We start from the raw sequence: 18,569 nt of genomic DNA on the forward strand, positions 1-18,569 counted from the left end.
CAGGTGCAATGCCGTTCTGTGATGGGATTTGGGGCTGGGACCATACAGACTTGAAGGGGAGAGTGTGTGAAATTAATAGGCATCGATGCCAGAATCATTCACACACTTCATCACAAACAATGAGGAAATTTTACTGAAATGCATCCGTGGGAATGGCCTGTAAAACCTCAGTGTGCCTGTTTCCAAGTTAAGAACACAGAATGTTCACCAACTAGAAAACAAAATACATTTTTTGTTGGGATTTTTCATGCTAGAACATTGTAGGTTTCAGTTTCAAGTTTACTGCTCAAAGACTGCCTTAGGTGTTCTGCTTTGGTTCTACCTACATGTTTGGAATTGGCAGGATTCCAGTGGAGCCTTGGTTAAGGGAGAGAAAGCTTTTTTTACTCACTGCTTAAAATTCAAAAGAATAATTATTTGATAAAGTTAAACAGCAGCACTAAAGAGCACTTTAAAAAGATGTTATAAAAATGTAACTAATAAAACCGGATCATTCTGTGACCTATCTCAGCATGTGTCATACACAAAAGAAACATCTCAAGGGGTATTGAAAAGCAATTGGAAACACAGGGAAGTCTCATGAGGAGAGTGCAAAGAGGTCTGCCATTCACAATACAAAACCAAAACTTCCTAACAATTCTTTCCCAAGAGTTCACAGAGCAGAACTGATGCCCTACATAGTTTTCTCCACACAAAGTCAGACTTCCTCTTGCCCCATTGAGCTGGTGTTGGCCCTTCTCTCCCCAACTTCCCTTTATGCTTTCTCACTAATTTACACCCAGGACCAAGAATATTAATTATTCTTCATAATGAAATGTGATATGACTCCTAAAGGAAATTAGTTTAGTCTTTTCAGCTATGTCAGTTCTGCATCACTTTACACCAGATTTGAACAGCAGAAGGCCAAGAACAGCATGGCCTCTTTTGGTGGACAGACATTATGAATATGCATTTATTAGTGATTTTTTTTGTCTTTGTCATATAAAGACTTAACCAAATGCTTAGAGAGGTCATGGTACTTTTTTCCAGTAATCTCTAAATTATCAATTACTACTTAATATATCCTTCATTCTGATTCACATTGAATCTTTGAGTCAAACCTTTACTAGATATACTTGATTCACATAGATTCAATCCTCTGACATTTCTTATGATGTAAAATTATTATGTGCATTTTCTAAAAGCACTCTCACTCATTGTAGACACTTTAGTTACAGTAAGAGATGATTGAAGACCCCTAATAAGAACCCAGATTATCTAGTTTTCAATTCAATGCTGGTCTCTATTTAGAGTTAGCTGAGAAGAGATGTTGGTGACAGAAAGGGCAGAGGGATGGATCATAAAATCAGGGATGGTAGACACCTGAAAGGGAAGGCCTGAATGAAATAGGTAAGTGTGCCTTCCCAGACTTGCTTGCCTCACATCATTTTTTCTGGCCCTTCCCTCCTCTGCTCTCTCCCTAGGGAGGCTCACTCCCTAGGGCTAGACTTCTCAAGCTCTCTCACACGCTGGTTAGTGGCCAATGGAAGTCATTGGTGGAAAGCTGGAGAATAGAAGGAAGAGAGAAACCAGAGCATGATTTCATTCAGGCAACAAGTCATTTGGTGCCCAAACTTGACTAGAACTAACAAGAGGCCTTCTGTCATTTTGATTCACCCTACTTTGAGTGAATATGTACATATTTTGCTGAATTTGATTATGGAGTACTGCTGCCCCTGATCCTATGGGGGGTGTGGCATAATCTATGATGTGTCTCATACTGCCTTTATCAAATATGAAAAATCATGAGCTCTGAAACTTACCTGTTCCAAGAAGTTTCAAGTAAGGGACTGTAGACATGTAGTTTGCAAATTTTGTGTGAACTTTAATTCACGCAAAAATTAGAAATGTAATGGGACATAACTTTTCCTGTTGTCTTGAATTTTCAGAGGTAAAAATACAGTAGCCTAAAGCAGATGCTAAACCACCTCTGCAGGACACACACTTGGAGACTGTAATACTTATTCTGCCAAGATCAGCCCTCATCTACCTCCAGTCTATAGAAGATATGGCCAAGAATTCATTTGGGGGCTAAAAGGCTTAATGATAAGACTTTAAAGGGGTAATTATTGGTGTACTGAACATTCATCCTTCCCCACTTGTGGAGGACATCAGGGGCACTTAACTCTTCATCTTGATCCAGATGAGGGATGGCTTCAGGAGGAACTCTGAGAGAATCTGACCTATGAACACATAGAAGAAGGGAGGACTGGAATTTGACTCTTTCCAAAATAATGTCAGGGGCACCTGGATGGCTCAGTCGGTTAAGTGTCCAACTCTTGATCTCAGCTCAGGTCTTGATCTCAGGGTCATGAGTTCAAGCCCCACATTGGACCCCATGCTGGGCATGAAACCTACTTTAAAAAAGAAGAATAAGAAGGAGGAGGAGAAGCAGAAGAAGCAGAAGCAGAAGAAGAAGTAGAAGAAGAAGAAGAATGTCAACGAACAAGGCTATATCTGGAGTTTCTTCTTTTTGGTGGCAGAGGGAAGGGACAGATTTGAGGTAAGACAAGCCTATACTTCCACAACTGAAGGGCAAAGATAAAATTTTCCTTGTGGCCCAGATGCCAAACTTTGGGAAGGGTGTCCTTGAGAGGGACTTTGAGGGCTGAGGACACCTGTGGAAGAGAGAAGGACCATTCGAAGCCTGAGGTCTGCCAGCTGGTAAGAGGATGAGTCATAAAAATACCCAGGTGAAACTCATCTTCGAATATCATTGCATCTAGAAGTCTCCAGTGAAACTTTTCAGTCACATAAGACCCTTTCTAATCCTACACATTTTATTGACCCTAAAAAATAGTAGATAAACATGGAGTATTTAGCAAGGATATCAAAGAGAGACTAAATATATGGTTTTTTCTGGCAAGTCTCTTAGCTTAAAGGAGGCCCAGACAAGGCAAACACTTAACATTGAAGGCAGGGATAAAGCAGTATTGCTCTGGTTTAGGCATTTTAACATTAGAAGCAAGAAAAGATTACTCATTTCAAGGAAGGCATGTGAATAAGTGATTACATACCATAGGCCCCCTCTACTCAGTGTATGTGGAGGCTGCCTGCAGCTCTGTGTTGAGGAAGATTGTGAGTGGGAAGCTGTGCGATGACCACCCGGGCTCAGTGGTGGAGGCAAATATGCCATGTATCTGTCATCTGTAGTTTAGGGAAATGGTGCAAATGGACTTGATATTCTCTCTCTGCCCTGTGAGAGCCTTTTGAGTGAGTATGGGAGAGGGGCTAACACGTTGTAGGTATTCAGTAAATTTTTGTTGAATGAAAATAACATGACCAGTGGAGCAAATCTATGTACCCCATGTTCTAAAGGATTCTTTGAACACCTGACCACAAGCTTTTGATTTATCAATTGAATAACCATAACTACCAATAGTATGACATGCATAAAGTTCAGATAGGTCCTGTTGAGTAGAGACCCATGTTTCCCCAGACTAGACTCTCTAGAGGAGGTATCACTAAAGGACAATTACTAACTTCCTGACCATGATTTACCTATAAAGCTGGCCCTGTGATTTACCAATAAAACTGGCCTAGTATTTAGACAGTCTCTAAGACAAGGCAACCAAGGTTGGTTCTTAGACTAGAAGCACATGTGGTGGTTGAGCTTCCTTAAAACCTCATCCTTGGGGTGCTTGGCTGCCTCAGTCAGTAGGAAATGTGACTTTTGATCTTGGGGACATGAATTCAAGCCCCGTGTTAGGTGTGGACACTACTTAAACAAACAAACAAACAACTTCACCTTTTATGGCTACCACCAGCTTACTTTTGGGTGCTTGGGAGCCTCTATCCTCTAATTTACATACTGATAGAACAGTGCCTTTGGCATGGCTAGAAGTACCTAAAGGGACAATTTCTTTCTCTCTAATCCATCCTTACCCAGTCATCACATTTATCTCCCTAAAATACTGCATTGTCTATATTTCTTCCTGCTTAAAAAGTATTCAATAGCTGTTCATTGCTTAGCAAGTAAAATCCAAAACTCTGTCAGTTCTTCAAAGGTCCCTATGAATGATACTGGCTCAACCTGCTTTTCCAGTCTGAAATTCTGTTCCTCCTGTCCCATCCAGGTGTAGTCATTCAACACTCCCTGAGTATTTCTTATGCCTCTCCTTTCTTTCCTTGGCTCATGATTTTCCTGTTACCAGAAGTATGCTGCCTCCTTCCACCCATCATTTGAAGCCTATCTCTAATACTGTCTCCTTCAAACCGTTTTTCACACTCAAACCCACTGGCATCCACAAATCAGAAATTAACTCTCCTTTAGTTAGTGTCATGTTTTTTATATAAATTATCATATATTGTCTTCTATTTTAGGAGGAAAATGGCCAAGTTCCCTACTAAAAATTTTCGTCTTAAGGGCGCAAGCCATGTTTTATTTTTCTTTATGTAGTCTCTTATACTTGGTGCAAAATATTTAATCAAAAAATGATTAAATATTTGAAGAGTAACTTAATGTTTAGATGCTAAAAAATGTTTTAGAATTAGATAGCGGTAGTTATTGCACAATATTTTGAATGCAGTAAATGACATTTTTACTGTCTCTTTTAAATGGTTAATTTTATGTTGCTGAAATTTCACATCAATAAAAATTTGTTAAAAGAATGAATTGATTGAATGAATGATTATACCTTCCTAGCACTTGGCTGACAAATTAGAATCACTTCTTTCTCTCTGCTTCAATTTTGCAGAGGAGAGCAATATGAACATGTAATTGTATTTCCATATCAGCAGCATGAATATGTTCTGTAACTAACTTCTCCCAATTTCTCTATCTTCTCTACCTTTGCAGAGTGGTGTCTTCCACAACCCGACAGCTTCTGATCCCGTGTGAATGGATGGGATTATTCTCTATATTCCCCATCTTCAACCTGACTAAAACAAGCCTCACTAGCCTCCAGTCAGACAATGTGAGGGAGAAACTCACCATCTAACATAAAAATGGAGAATAAGTTTGAGGCTATCTGCATCTTTCCTTATTTTGAAAGAAAGTTAATCCCAGAATTTATAGACAAAGTACTTTCCCTTAGCTACAAGTACAAATCATTGTCAATTATACAACCTCCTCAATAGAAATGCATTCCAAGAGTATTTTATCTTTTAAAGCAAAAGACATTTTAAATGACATTTAAACACAATGTCTAATATGGCTTAAACAAAGATTTTGAGTGGAACCATTTCATCAGCATTGACATTTCAGCCACCATGAGTGATTCTCCTTCGAATGTTGATGGAATTGATAAACCCATGGTTTCCACCTCCAGTTTCTCCCCTTCCAATATACCCTGCAAAATGTCACCAGATTTATCTATCTCACACACTCCCATATCCAGAAACATTACTATCCACTAATTGTTTACTTTAAAAAGCCCTAACTCCTTAGGTCAATGGTTGTTAATGTTGGCTACACATTGGTGGATTTTTTACATATGCCTGGACCATCTGAATTAGAAGTGGTACACAATGAGGCCCAGGTGTAGGTATTCTTTTTAAGGCTCTTCAGGTGATTCTAATGTACAACTGGTGTCAAGAACCACCATCTTGAATAACTTCAGGAGCTTCGGATTGGAAATGGCAGGGGCAGAAGTGTGGGATGTAGGATAAGAAATGAGCAAGCAAGAAAAAGAAGACCAGTCACAACTGAAGAAAATTGAGCCCATAGAGATGTTTCTTGTGGATGCCATTGTTATGAGGCAGATAGAGTTTTTACTCTCTGAGTACAAGTAGAAAATAGGCGCACACCAGCACTTGCCAGTTACAGTCCTTTCTCCAGCTCTCTTTTACATCTGATTCTGGCAGAAGTGCCAGCAATGCAGCCCTCTGCAGTTGCCCAGTGTGTCCTGACAGGCCATTCTTTCATTCTGGGGTCCATGTGTCCCACCCCTGCCCCTTTCTAGGGGATTGGACCTCTGGCAGGCACAAAGCAAGAGTGAGGTTATTGGCTGGTAGTTTTCCTCCTGCATAAAGATAAAGAGGGCAACAGTGTTTTATCTGCTGTAACTACTCAACAGGCTCTTTCTTCTCTGGGGCAGGATTAGGTAAAATTTGTGTCACATAGTTTACCTGCCAGGATGTCTGTCCCAAAGTGGAATGGAGAATCTTGAAGGATATAAATGATACTGCTGCAATGGCAGACACATCTGCTGCCCCCAACTCCTTTTAGGAGGCATTCACGTCTAGGTTTTGCTACAAGACCTAGGGTGGGCTTTATCGAAGCACTTTATGACTGTGCTTTTGAAAATGTTTCCCTCTAGTCATCATTATGAGGTTATGTATTAGGTAATGTCTTGAAAAATGGCCAGAGGGCTAAAGTGTCAGCTTTACAGCTCACATACCTGAAAATAACAATGTTGGTTTATTATTTTTATTCGACAATATCTTTGGAATGTCTCATAAACAGAAATTAATAGTGACAACTCTGTCTCTGTACACAACCCTACCAACACATAATGCTAAGAAAAGCCAAGGCCACTAACTGAATACTTTCAAGAATTCCTCTCCCCATTATCCCATTCAAGGTACACTCCTGGCCTTTTTTGTCTCAGCCATCAGAGTCAACTTCAGTTACCCAAGGTTCACTAAAATCCACAGATAATCCTCCACTTAAATATTTTTTTAAAGAATTGCAACCTCTCTTCCCATCTTATCTCCTATAAAAATTTCCAATAAGCAAGAGAGATATGAGTTGGTATATCCAGCCCCAAAGACAAAAGACTGGCTGGGAATGTGAGAATGTTAGCAAAGAAATGACCAAAACATTTTGAAATCACATCTATATTTTTAATTGGTAACTTTTCTTTCTTTTTATTTAAACTTTCACATGTGTGAGCCAATTATAATTGCTATTTTTTGGGAATTTAAGAAGTTATTAATAAATGAAAAGACAATATAATGTCTGCACAATCTGGATTTAAAAAACATTAATTTGTGGGGGAGGGGCACTTGGGTGGCTCAGTCAGTTGAGTGGCCAACTCTTGACTTGGGCTCAAGTCATGATCCCAGGGTTATGATCACGCTTCCCCTTGGGCTCCACACTGGGAGTGGAGCCTACTTGAGATTCACTCTCCCTCTCCTTCTGCCCCTCTCCCTAGCTTGCATTCTCCTCTCTCTTTCTCAAAAAAAAAAAAAAAAGCATTAATTTAGATTGGTCTTATACAGAAATCGCTCCAGGAAGCATTACCTTCAAACATAAAGTTTGAATGCTCGTTTGGCAGCATGTCTAACTAAAGTTGGAATGACACGGAGAGCATTAGCATGGCTCCTGCACCAGGATGATATGCAAATGCAAAGTTTGATCACTTTTCCAGATGAACACATTCCAGACTTTTTAAACCAACCAGTATTAATCAACAAAATAGAAATTAAGCATATACTATATACAAAACAATATTCCATATTTTAAAAATATAAAGTAGTATCTCTATAGTCCTAGATTCTGTAATTGAGTATATACCTATATATGTGATTTCCTTGGGCTCTCAATAAAACAGTGATAATGCTCTTCTACTAATCAAATTACTCATTTTCATGAATGTCTGCTGGAGGTTAGGATTTTAGGTTATATTCTCTTTTTCTATACCCAACGCCTCATATAAGTAGTTGATTCACATGAGGTAATTAATATATGTTTGTTGAATAAATAACCACTCATATAATGTATGTATACCTACACACATATATCTATGTATAATAGATACATGTATGCAATACATATATATGTATATGTACTATAGATATATAGAAACACACACACACACATACACACGAGATATTGATTATTTGTTTTTGTGAAATTTGGTGTGTGTGTAAAATTAGAAGGAAGTAAATGACAAGTGTAGTGTAATATTTCCATCATTCCAGTGTTGAGATAATAAAGCCATGCCCAATTTGTCCTGTGATGTTATAGGACAAGTGGTAACTTGTAAAATATGTAGGTGGGAACTGGTTTGGTCAATATTTCAATTGAATTTCTGGAATAATAATGATCTTTCTTGCATTTTTCTGGACACCCCTTTAAAGAGTTTTTCCATGAAGCAGGTTTTGGGACAGCTGCTTTCACATGTGGTCCTGAGAAAACTGTATTGAAAAGAAAGATAACTTCCACCCAAATATCTATTGCTGTATTACACAGAAATGTACAGTAAAACATGTGATATATTATTACCTGAATGATATATTCCAAGGTCCAAAGGCTGAAAAAAGAGGCTTCAATCTATTTTTTCCAGCATGCTTGAAGGCAAATGTCCTTTAAAATTTGCACATCATGGGAATGGAATGTGCTCAGGGATCAGCTGAAAGTTTAAAAAACATGAGAACTTTGCAGCTGTGGCTACGGGCTTAGGCTCAGCAGGAGAGGACAGGTCCCCTTCTGGGCCATTCTATAAGTTCCGATGAGTTCCCCAGGGAGTCACAGATAATACTCCTTGTCCTGACAAAGCCATATGCAGATTTTGAGCCAAACTGTGCAGGTGTACAGTAATAAGATCTTACATTTGCATAGCACAACAGATTATATTGTACTATATAATCTTTTGAATTAGGCAGAAAGCTAATTGTCTCTAGGTTATAGACAAGGAAACCAAACTTTGGTGAGGGTTAGGGGTATGAGATAATAGAAAACACATAACTGGTCTCTGTTCCTAGTTTCTGACAGAGCTCCTAAAACCGTTGTAATTTCCTAAGTGATAAGAGCACAGGGACCATCCTTTGTTCTAATGTTTGGTCTTTCCTGACACAGGGCTCCTAAGTCCCTTGGAATTTCCTTGATGATAGGGGTCTCTTGTTCTAATGAGGTGACTCTGAGTAGACTCCTGGATGGCATTGATCAACAGAAAGACCAAGCCATGATTAGAGGCTTGGAAAAAAAAAAAAAGAGGCTTGGAACTTCCAGCCACACCCCCACATTCTCCAGAGAGGGAAGCGGGGTTGCAAAAGACGTTCATGATAGATCATGTTTACATGATGAAGCCTTCATAAAAATCGCAAATGTATGTGGTTGGAAGTGAGTCTGCTTCCGGGTTGGTGAACACACGGAGGTGCCGGGAGATGGCATGGAAGTTCTAGGTCTCTTTCTACCGACCTTGCTCTGCATCTCTACCATCATATGTATCTTTTTATCATATACTTTTATAAGAAGCTTATAAATAGTAAGTAAATTGTTTTATTGAGTTCTGTGAGCCCCTCTAGCAAATTAATCAAATATAAAGAGGGGGTAGTAGGAACCTCTAATTCATAGCTGATCAGTCAGAAGCACAGGTAACAACCTAGACTTGCAATTGGTATTGGAACTGGGGGGAATACTTAACCCCCTTTAACTGGGCCCTTAACATGTGAGATCAGATGTTATCTCCAGAATTGCTTAGTGTGGGAAAAGACCCTGCATAGCTGGCTTCAGAAGTGTTGTGACTGTGGCAGTCATGTGAGAGTAAAGAAGGAACCTGGGAGGGAGACTGGGTTTTTCCTGCTTGAGTGGCTTGCAAGGTCCCACAGCAGAAAGGGGCGAAATTGGAAATAGAACCTATAGATTTGGTCAGATTTCATATAGAGTTCAGAGGATGTAAGTGTTTTCCAGTCCTACTATTTTCTGGCTATGTGACTTTCTTCAAGACTCTCAAGCTCTTTGAACTTGAACAGCCTCATCAATAAAACAGAATAAAAATCTCTCACATTGTTACTCTGGGGGTGAAATAATGTGTGAAAAGTTTTGTTGACAGCAAAATATGATTTAAGGTTTATGTCATATTTACTCTTTTACTCCCCTGCAAATGGTAGCAGTATAGTTTTCCAGAAGCATCCTGTTTAAAAAAAACAAACAAACAAAAAAAAAAAACAGGCACAGAATCTGTAATTCTGAAATCCTCAAAACTCTACACCAAAAGTCTTTCTAACTCATATAGCAGCAAAGTCTGACCTGAACTGACAGTCCTATTTACTTTCTTGTTTTACCCTATTTAATACGAATGTTCATTTCTTCCACATCAGAAATACCAATATAATTATAAGGTTACAAGTTGCTGCCTCACACCTGTAGACGTCTTCTGCAATAATTGGTATTATTTTTTGTTATTTATTATTTTTATTATTTATGTTATTTTCCTACAACTCAACATCCTATATCCCAAGGTATATCTGGCCCTTGAGATTTGGGGAGGATCATGGGGCTTATAATATGGAATGGAGTCACACTGACCCAGCTTAAAGATGACCGGATGACAGGATGCCACAATTCTGGGTGAATTTTGAGTGTCAGGTCAGAGGCTGGGTGGTTCTGAGGTCAGCCAGAGGTTGGGTCTACTCCAGAGGAAACTTAGGACAGCCTCGGAGATGTCACGCATTTCCGGTCCCAAGCTTCAACTTGATTCCTGGTCCTGAAACGAATGGGGCTATTTGAATGACTCTCCTCACAGTAACACAGCCAAGGGCTAGAATCAGAAACCATGGTGGAGAATGGATGAGCAAAGCCATTGGGCAACATTGGATCTGAATCTGGATCCCTACACTACTGCTTACCAGCTCTGCACCTTTGACGGGTTTACCAAGATTTTTAAATATTATCTTCTCATCCTTAAAGTGGAAAATTTTAAATTTGTCTGAGGGCTGTGATAAGTTTTCAATGGCACAGGATATATAGAAGTGCTTTCTGTGGTGACTGATTGATACTAGGTGTCCAGTAAAGGATTGATTCCACTCTCTTTTCCTTTGTTACCATTTCCATGGTATTTCCACTAACAGAAACCTCTACCGTAAGGTTATTGTGAAGTTTTTCTTCAAATTGCTAATTTGCTGTGGTGGTGGTATATTAATTTAAATAGCTGAGGGTTGTTATTTCATTTATTTTTTTTTTTCTGAATCTTGGTTTGGATTTGTGCCATTTTTAAGTCCAGAAAGTTGAATTTCTGGTTTAATTCCAATATTATTCTGGCAAGCTATTTTTTTTAAGAAAACAAACTGTTTTAATAATGTATGAGGATTATAATGCACGTGTCTCACAGTTTGCAGGAAACAGAGAAAAACACCCATAAGTGATAAAGTGTGTTTACTGTAGGTCAACTAATTACATTTCTCAAACCTGGAATATATGAAATTTGATGGTTGGCTCTAGTCTGTAGAGAACTACAGGGCACGCACTGTATCTTGGCTGAGATTCATTCTGAAGTTCTGAGGCTGGAGCTCATGATAATAGCACGTGAGCTTTGGTATGACTAATTCACTTAAATTTTTTAAATAGGTCTTGAGTCAAAAAGTTCTCCCAAAGTTAAATCACCACAAGTCATAAATGCTCAAAGAGAGATTCCCTCCAGCACTGGCATTTCTCCTGGCTGTTGTGTCGGGCAGCACAAGAGCCAACTCACAGGCCATCAAGAAACCTCGTATCAAGGTGCTACATGTTGCTCTCAGGACCTTTTTCTCAAATAAAGGAGCATACACTGCAAAAGGAAGGCGTGCATGCCTGTGAAGGTGGTCTGTAAGCCAAAATGGGGAGATGAAGGACAATTCAGTAAGTGGTCCCAGGACCAGTAGTCACCACAAAAAAATAAATAAATAAACCTCATTAATGTGAATCTCAGGAAATCAATGCCAGACAAAGTTAAGCCTTCGATGCAAACAGGAAAATTTTCATAAGAAAATATGCAAGACTACCACATGACCTCAAGACAGGGAAGGAGTCTTAAACAGGACAAAAATGCACAAACCCTAAAAGAAAATATGACCAGATTTTACAACAAAGTTTAAGATGTCCACAGAACAAAAAGTACTAATAAGCAGAATTAGAAGACAAGCCACAGACTGGGAGGTGATATCTGCATACAACTGACAAAGATTAGTAACTGGATTATATAGTTCCAGACATTAATAAGAAAAAAACTAATGGCACAGTAGAAAAATGGAGAAAAAAGATCTAAATACCAGAACAGGAAACAACATTGGCCAATCACTTTATGAAAAGATGTTCAGGGACTCCTGGGTAGCTCAGTTGATTAAAGCGTCCAACTCTTGATTTCAGCTCAGGTCATGATCTCACGGTTCCATGAGAATGAACCTCCTTGTTGGGCTCTGCACAGACAGTGTGGAGCCTGCTCTGGATTCTCTCTACCTCTCTCTCTGCCCCTCCCCCACTTGCATGTGTGAGCACACATGCTCGCTCTCTCTCTCTCTCTCTCTCAAAATAAATAAATAAACTTTAAAAAAAAAAGGGTGTTCAAGGTGAAAAATAATTATGGAGAAGCAAATATAAACAGATTTGGCAAAATTTTAAAAGTTCATAATGTCACCTTCTGGTGAAATGATGAAATGGAAAGTTTTGTGTGCTGTTGAAGGGCAGTGTAAATTGGTAAAGCCACTTTGGGGAAGACATAGTTGGCATTATCTCCTAAGGTTGAAGATACTTCCACTCCTTTGTCCAGGATTCCCATCCTACAGCAGGACTTCCCACAGATGGCACTGTGAGCTCTGCACAGGTCACTTGTGTGCTGGGACTTTGATCCTGGAGCCTTGGGGACAGGTGGGGAAGGAGGGGCTGACAGTGGCTTGAAGTCTTGTGTTGGTTCTTTCTGGATACTCACCTGATTCCATAAGTATGCCATATATATTTTTTCATTTTCTATACACAAAAAATGTTACACAACCCTGCCCAGGAATGTGTGCCTTTACTTTCACAAAGAGATACCCACAGTGGTCACAGATATGTGCCTACAGCATTGTCTATGCTGTGTCAGACCACATGACTACAACATTTTTTATGGTGACAAAAACTTAGAAACCACTTGGTTTCATTCAAAACTTTCCAACTCAGAAAGGCCTTCCTCCAAGAGGCTTTCCTTTTTTTTTTTTTAAATTTTTATTGTTTATTTATTTTTGAGAGAGAGAGAGAGAGAGAGAGACAGAGGGTGAGCAGGTGAGATGCAGAGAGAGAGGGAGACACAGAATCTGAAGTAGGCTCCAGGCTCTGAGTTGTCAGCACAGAGCCCAAGGCAAGGTTCAAACTCATGAACCACGAGATCATGACCTGAGTCAAAGTAGGATGCTTAACTGACTGAGCTACCCAGGTGCCCCCAAGAAGCTTTCTAAATTTGCATCTCCTCTCCTCTTCACTCTCCCCTTCCATGAGGGTCAATTCCATGAGAGCAGAAAACTGTCTATTTATTCACTTCTATATACTCAGAGCATAAAACAGTATGAAGCATAGGAAACAGTAAAATACAGTAAAAAAAAAAAAATTTTTTTAAAGTTTATTTATTTTTGAGAGAGAGAAAGCATAAGTGGGGGAGGGATAGAGAGAGAGAGGAGAGAGGGGAGAGAGAGTGAGAGAGAGAGAATTTCAAACAGGCTCCACACTCCATGCAAAGCCCGACGTGGAGCTCAAACTCACAAACCGTGGGATTATGACCAGATTCGAAATCAAGTGTTGGATTCTTAACTGACTGAGCCATCCAGGTGCCCCAACAGTAAAATACCTTTTTCAATATTTAATGAATGTCCATTCTCCAGTTTAACTGTGTATATTCATAAAACAGAATACCATACAAAAGTTAAAATGTAGGAATTAAGGTTCTAGATACCAATACAGGAAGTTTCTCAAAACATAAGATACAAAAAAGCAGGTTGAAAACCATATATATATATGAAAACCATTTATATATATATATAAACATATATAAAATATACATATATATCATATATGCTATAATACTATTTTTATAAAAAGTAAAAACATGCAAAAACTGTCTATAGATTATTTGTGTATATTAAGCATGTATAAAAGCTTAAAGTGTGCTTGGGAAAGATACACACCAAATGCAGGAACTATTGCAGTTGCCTCTGAGAACACAGCAGAGGAGACGTGATACACAGGGGGCTTGAACTGTATCTCTAATATTTATTTCTTCTAAAAAAATGACACAAGTATGGTAGATGTGCAAGTACTCAGTAGGTTTGCATAGTGGATACACAGAAGTTTGTTATACATTCTAGTATGTGCTTTTAAGTGTGAAAATTTCTATAATGTATATTTAATGTAAAGATACTCCTCACTTGATAAAGAATTCACTTTGTGTCTATAAAGGCAAACATTAGGAAGAACTGGCAAACTTCGGAGCCCCTGGGACTTTTGCCTCTTCTGCAGCATGGCTCAAAGCCTTCGTCCTTGTCACTTCACTTACTTTTTCTAAGTTTTACCTAACAGCATCAAGCTATACATTTTCAGAGATAGACAGAGGACAGACACGGACCAACAGCAGCATAGAAGGTTTCCTCCTCCCTGCAGCTGTCTCCAGGCTCTATAATGAGCGCCTTGTCCCACTTCTGTCTCATCTCCACATCCTGGAAGTCCTGCCATTTCCCTCTCTGACTTCTGGGATGTGCTGCACCCCCCCACCCCCCGCAGCAGCAAGGATTGTCATTCAAATGGGGCTGCAGCTGCTGTGTTTCTGACACTGGAGAACGTACTCTTGAGCTTCATGTCCCACTCTCTGATGCTAAACAGTCCTTTTCTGTCTTTTAATAGATTCTTGGAGGAGGAGGAAGTGGAGGCTGAGGTTAGCTTGCTGGCTTGTGTGCCTGTCTCAGCTGGAGTGGCATCTGGCACTAAGCCTACCATTTAGTCAGATGGTATTGCTTTCTGTTACATATGCGCCCGCGCACATGCACAAAGCAGAAGCTCGAGCCATTCAAACTCTAGGTCTCCATGCCTACAAGTTACATTGCCCTGGCCAGAATTATATTGAATCACACTCTGGGGTATAAACTCAAAATATACATGTTCATTGGCATCTACAACCATGTCAAGTGAGGTTCAGCTTGTTTTCAAACTGGCAGTGGGACAGAGAAAGTAGGTGAAACTTCCTTCAAATGATTTCTATTTTTGGTAAAAAGAACTCACAGAATGTGATAAAAGGATCGGCTCAGCCAATTCTCTCATACATGGAGGATTTGGAACCTTTCTAGGGGGACCTCGGTGGACTGTTGCTGTGACTAGAACTTCCCAAATATCTCCTTCCCCAGACTCCTAATGATGACTAAAGCATAGAACTCTGACCTCTTTTTTCCACGCTTCCATGGTTCTCTTCCAGGTTGAAAGCCTTTCAGGACCCATCAAGATCTGTCTTCTCACTCCCTATAGTGAGTCTAGAAACTTCAGACCTATTATAGCAGAGGTTGTCAAATGATAACTCCAAGCTGGCCAAATCCAACCAGCTGCCTGATTTGCAAATAAAATTTTATTGGAACACAGAAATGCTCATTTCTTTTTTTTTTTTAATTTTTAATGTTTATTTATTTTTGAGAGAGACAGAGAGAGACAGAGTGTGCACGAGGGAAGGGCAGAGAAAGACAGAGACACAGAATCCAAAGCAGGCTCCAGGCTATGAGCTGGCACAGAGCCAAAGTGGGGCTCCAACTCACAAACGCTGAGATCATGACCTGAGCTGAAGTTGGATGCTTAACTGACTGAGCCACGCAGATGCCCCAACAATGCTCATTTGTATACAAATTGTCTGTGGCTGTTTTCATGCTAGAACGATAAGGTTGAGTAGTACAGTAGTACTAGGGACCGAAAGCCTAAAATATTTATTGTCTGGCCCTTTACTAAACAAGTAAGCTGACCCCTTGGTACTAGAAATCCCATAGCTTGAAGGACTGACTAGATTACATGCTATAGCCAAGAAATATCAGGTCAAAAACATACTTATGTTCAATTTATAACCAAGGCTATCCCAGGGAATCAGCAAAACGGGGGGCCAAATATGCACACCTCATTTATTTATTTTTTAAATATAACAAAATCAAAGAAATACCCCTCCATAAAGTAGTCCTCTCTTTGACTAGAAACTGTTCCCTGTTGACCCATGATCGCTCTCAACACTAACAATGAAATAACATAGAACTTTAATTTCTCTGTGACTCATCCTCTTTATTCAAGCCATGGTTTCTTGCTGGACTTGTCACCCCACACTTGATGGCTGGGGGCCAAGATGACCATGCCACTGGCACAGCTCAGACTACCTGGGAAGGTTGAGGGCCCATGGTAAACATGCCCTTTAAAGGGCAACAGTAACAAGCTTCCTCAAGCTTTGGATCACATGTGCCTCACCAGTCTGTGACTACTACTATCCCTTTGTCTTACAGAGACTCAGGCAGATGCTGAGTGGACACAGAAGGCAAATGATATACATCTCTGTTCTACGAGTTCCAAAATCACTTGAATGATCCAAGGAAAATGACTATTTCAAAGAACGCCCGTCCACAATTTACTGTAGTTAATGATGTTTGGTTTCCGGACAGATTGTAATTACCAATATTATATGCATAATAATGTGTTTGACAGGGTTAGCTAAGCTCTGCATTATTGTTTTTAGATCTGTCTGCTTTGTGGTGACTAGATTGAAGGCCAGGAGACTGGAAGTCAAGGGTAAGTCACTCACCCAGTTTGGGTTTCAGTTTGACTCTGGAAATGAGGAGTTTGGACCAAATAACAAGAAAACGATCTTCCTAGTTTACAAAGCAGTTTTGCGGGTGTGATCCTATATTGTTATTTTATGATTTGAGATGTATGCATCTCCGCCATACTTAAGTGCTATTGGAAATGCTGGAACCAGCTTGGCAGTCTTGTGATGGTCTAGAAAAAAGCAGGTCAAAGTGTGTTTCTTGTTTTCCACCATATCCTTCTTTATAATAAAAGTGTTGCTCAAGCAATAAAGTACGTTAAGGGTTTACATTTTCTTTGTTTTCCAGTACTAACCTGTGCCCTGTTCTCTTTGTCCACTCCTTCCAGATAACCAGCCTTGGTTAGTTGATGCCATTGGGCTACGATTAGAGCAAAGCTAAGAAACCCTAGCAGACACCATAAAAAGATTTCCAGCCTCGGTACACCACGCCTCACCGAACTAAAGTCTAATTCCGAGAATTACAAAATGGCCAGTAAGACACTGCGGCCTGCGTGAGTCTTAGGGGCCTTCCTCCCCTTCCACTAGCTGTGCTTAGTGAATCTTGTGTGAGGCATTTCTTTCTCAGGTGGGCTGTGTTAATCCTGGTGGAGACTTTGTGGTGAAAACCTCAGACTCTGGCCTTTGTTTTCAGAATTTTTGTGCAGATGAAATCCACTCTGTCTCTGACTCTGTGGACACAGGGGTGCAGTTTTGTGGATTACAGTGTGTATTTTTCGGGTGAGGCTTGCAGTGTGTGAATTTGTACAGTGTTTAAGTGACGGATGGAATGTGGAAGGGTTAGGACGCACTCTGTTGAAGCCGTTCCAAGTTGCCAAATGTTTTCTGTGAAGCCCAAGTGTGCTGTCAGGTTTGGATTTCCTTTCCCGACATTTTCAGCTGGTTGCGTTTGTACTTCTGTGGGAGTGTACCTGAGTGGCTGGGTACTGAATAGTTGGCGTAAAAATCTTCCCGGACAATGATGAAAGAAAGATATACGATCTCCCTTCCCAGAAGCTGAGTTTGATGTGGAAAGAAAGGAAAAGAAAATCAATTCCCAGCTCAGTTTCCTGCCTGTGCTGGTCAAAGAAGTCATCCAAACCTGAACATTTAATGATTTTAATGTAATTCTGGAGTTTTAGAAATTAAGTACAGAGGCCAACTATCAGAAGGCATGATGAGATGCTAACTCCTAGATAAAAGAAGAATTAAACTAGAAAAACATTTATTGTTATCATAGCACTTCCTAATAGGTTAGTTCATTTCATATGCCTTGAAAGAGGAAAAATGTTGCACTTTAGTCAGAAAATAAGCTGCAGTGCACATGTATCTTGCCAAACACCAATTTTTAGAATATTTTTGAGACCTTAGGAGACTAAACTTAAGTAGCACAGAAAGATGTTTCAGAGCACAACATTTAAGTAGACACCACTGAATTGGTCTGATAGACTTTCTTTTTTTTTTTTTTTTTAATTTTTTTTTCAACGTTTTTATTTATTTTTGGGACAGAGAGAGACAGAGCATGAACGGGGGAGGGGCAGAGAGAGAGGGAGACACAGAATCGGAAACAGGCTCCAGGCTCCGAGCCATCAGCCCAGAGCCTGACGCGGGGCTCGAACTCACGGACCGCGAGATCGTGACCTGGCTGAAGCCGGACGCTTAACCGACTGCGCCACCCAGGCGCCCCTGATAGACTTTCATTTAGGGATAATAATTTCCTAATTTATAAGGACCCAAGCAACACTCATCTGTTTCAACCAAAGTAGCTCCCTTTTACTATTCTTAATGCCTCCTGATGTTGAGGGTCACAGAGTGATTTCATGGATAAAAATAGTTCCTACTATTCAAACAAATAGGAAAGCATTGGATTTATTTATTTCTGAGGATCCTTATGGCCTCCATAGTTGATATGATAGAATGAGAAGAGAGCTGAATCAGGAAGGGAAGAGTGTGACAGACACTATCGGTTTTTATGTAGATCTCACCTTCCACTTCACCTCACTCTTATATTTCCTTGCTTACAGATCTCTGACTTTGTTCTGAGATTTGGAACAGCCATGGGTTCAGGGACAGAGACCATCCTGGCCGAAAGGTGAATCTCAATTG

The 18,569-nt window shown here is 39.9% G+C and overlaps 1 non-coding gene across 1 annotated transcript; it reads left to right on the plus strand.

Annotated features, from left to right (window-relative positions):
- Positions 1-7,244: 7,244 nt before the first annotated feature.
- Positions 7,245-7,349, plus strand: LOC112849099 (U6 spliceosomal RNA). Its single transcript, XR_003222540.1, has one exon. It is a non-coding gene; the product is annotated as a U6 spliceosomal RNA (small nuclear RNA).
- The last annotated feature ends 11,220 nt before the right edge of the window (positions 7,350-18,569 follow it).

The sequence above is a fragment of the Puma concolor genome, chromosome C1 (assembly GCF_028749965.1).
Source record: "Puma concolor isolate L17-30 chromosome C1, mPumCon1.1.hap2, whole genome shotgun sequence".
Taxonomy (NCBI): Eukaryota; Metazoa; Chordata; class Mammalia; order Carnivora; family Felidae; genus Puma; species Puma concolor.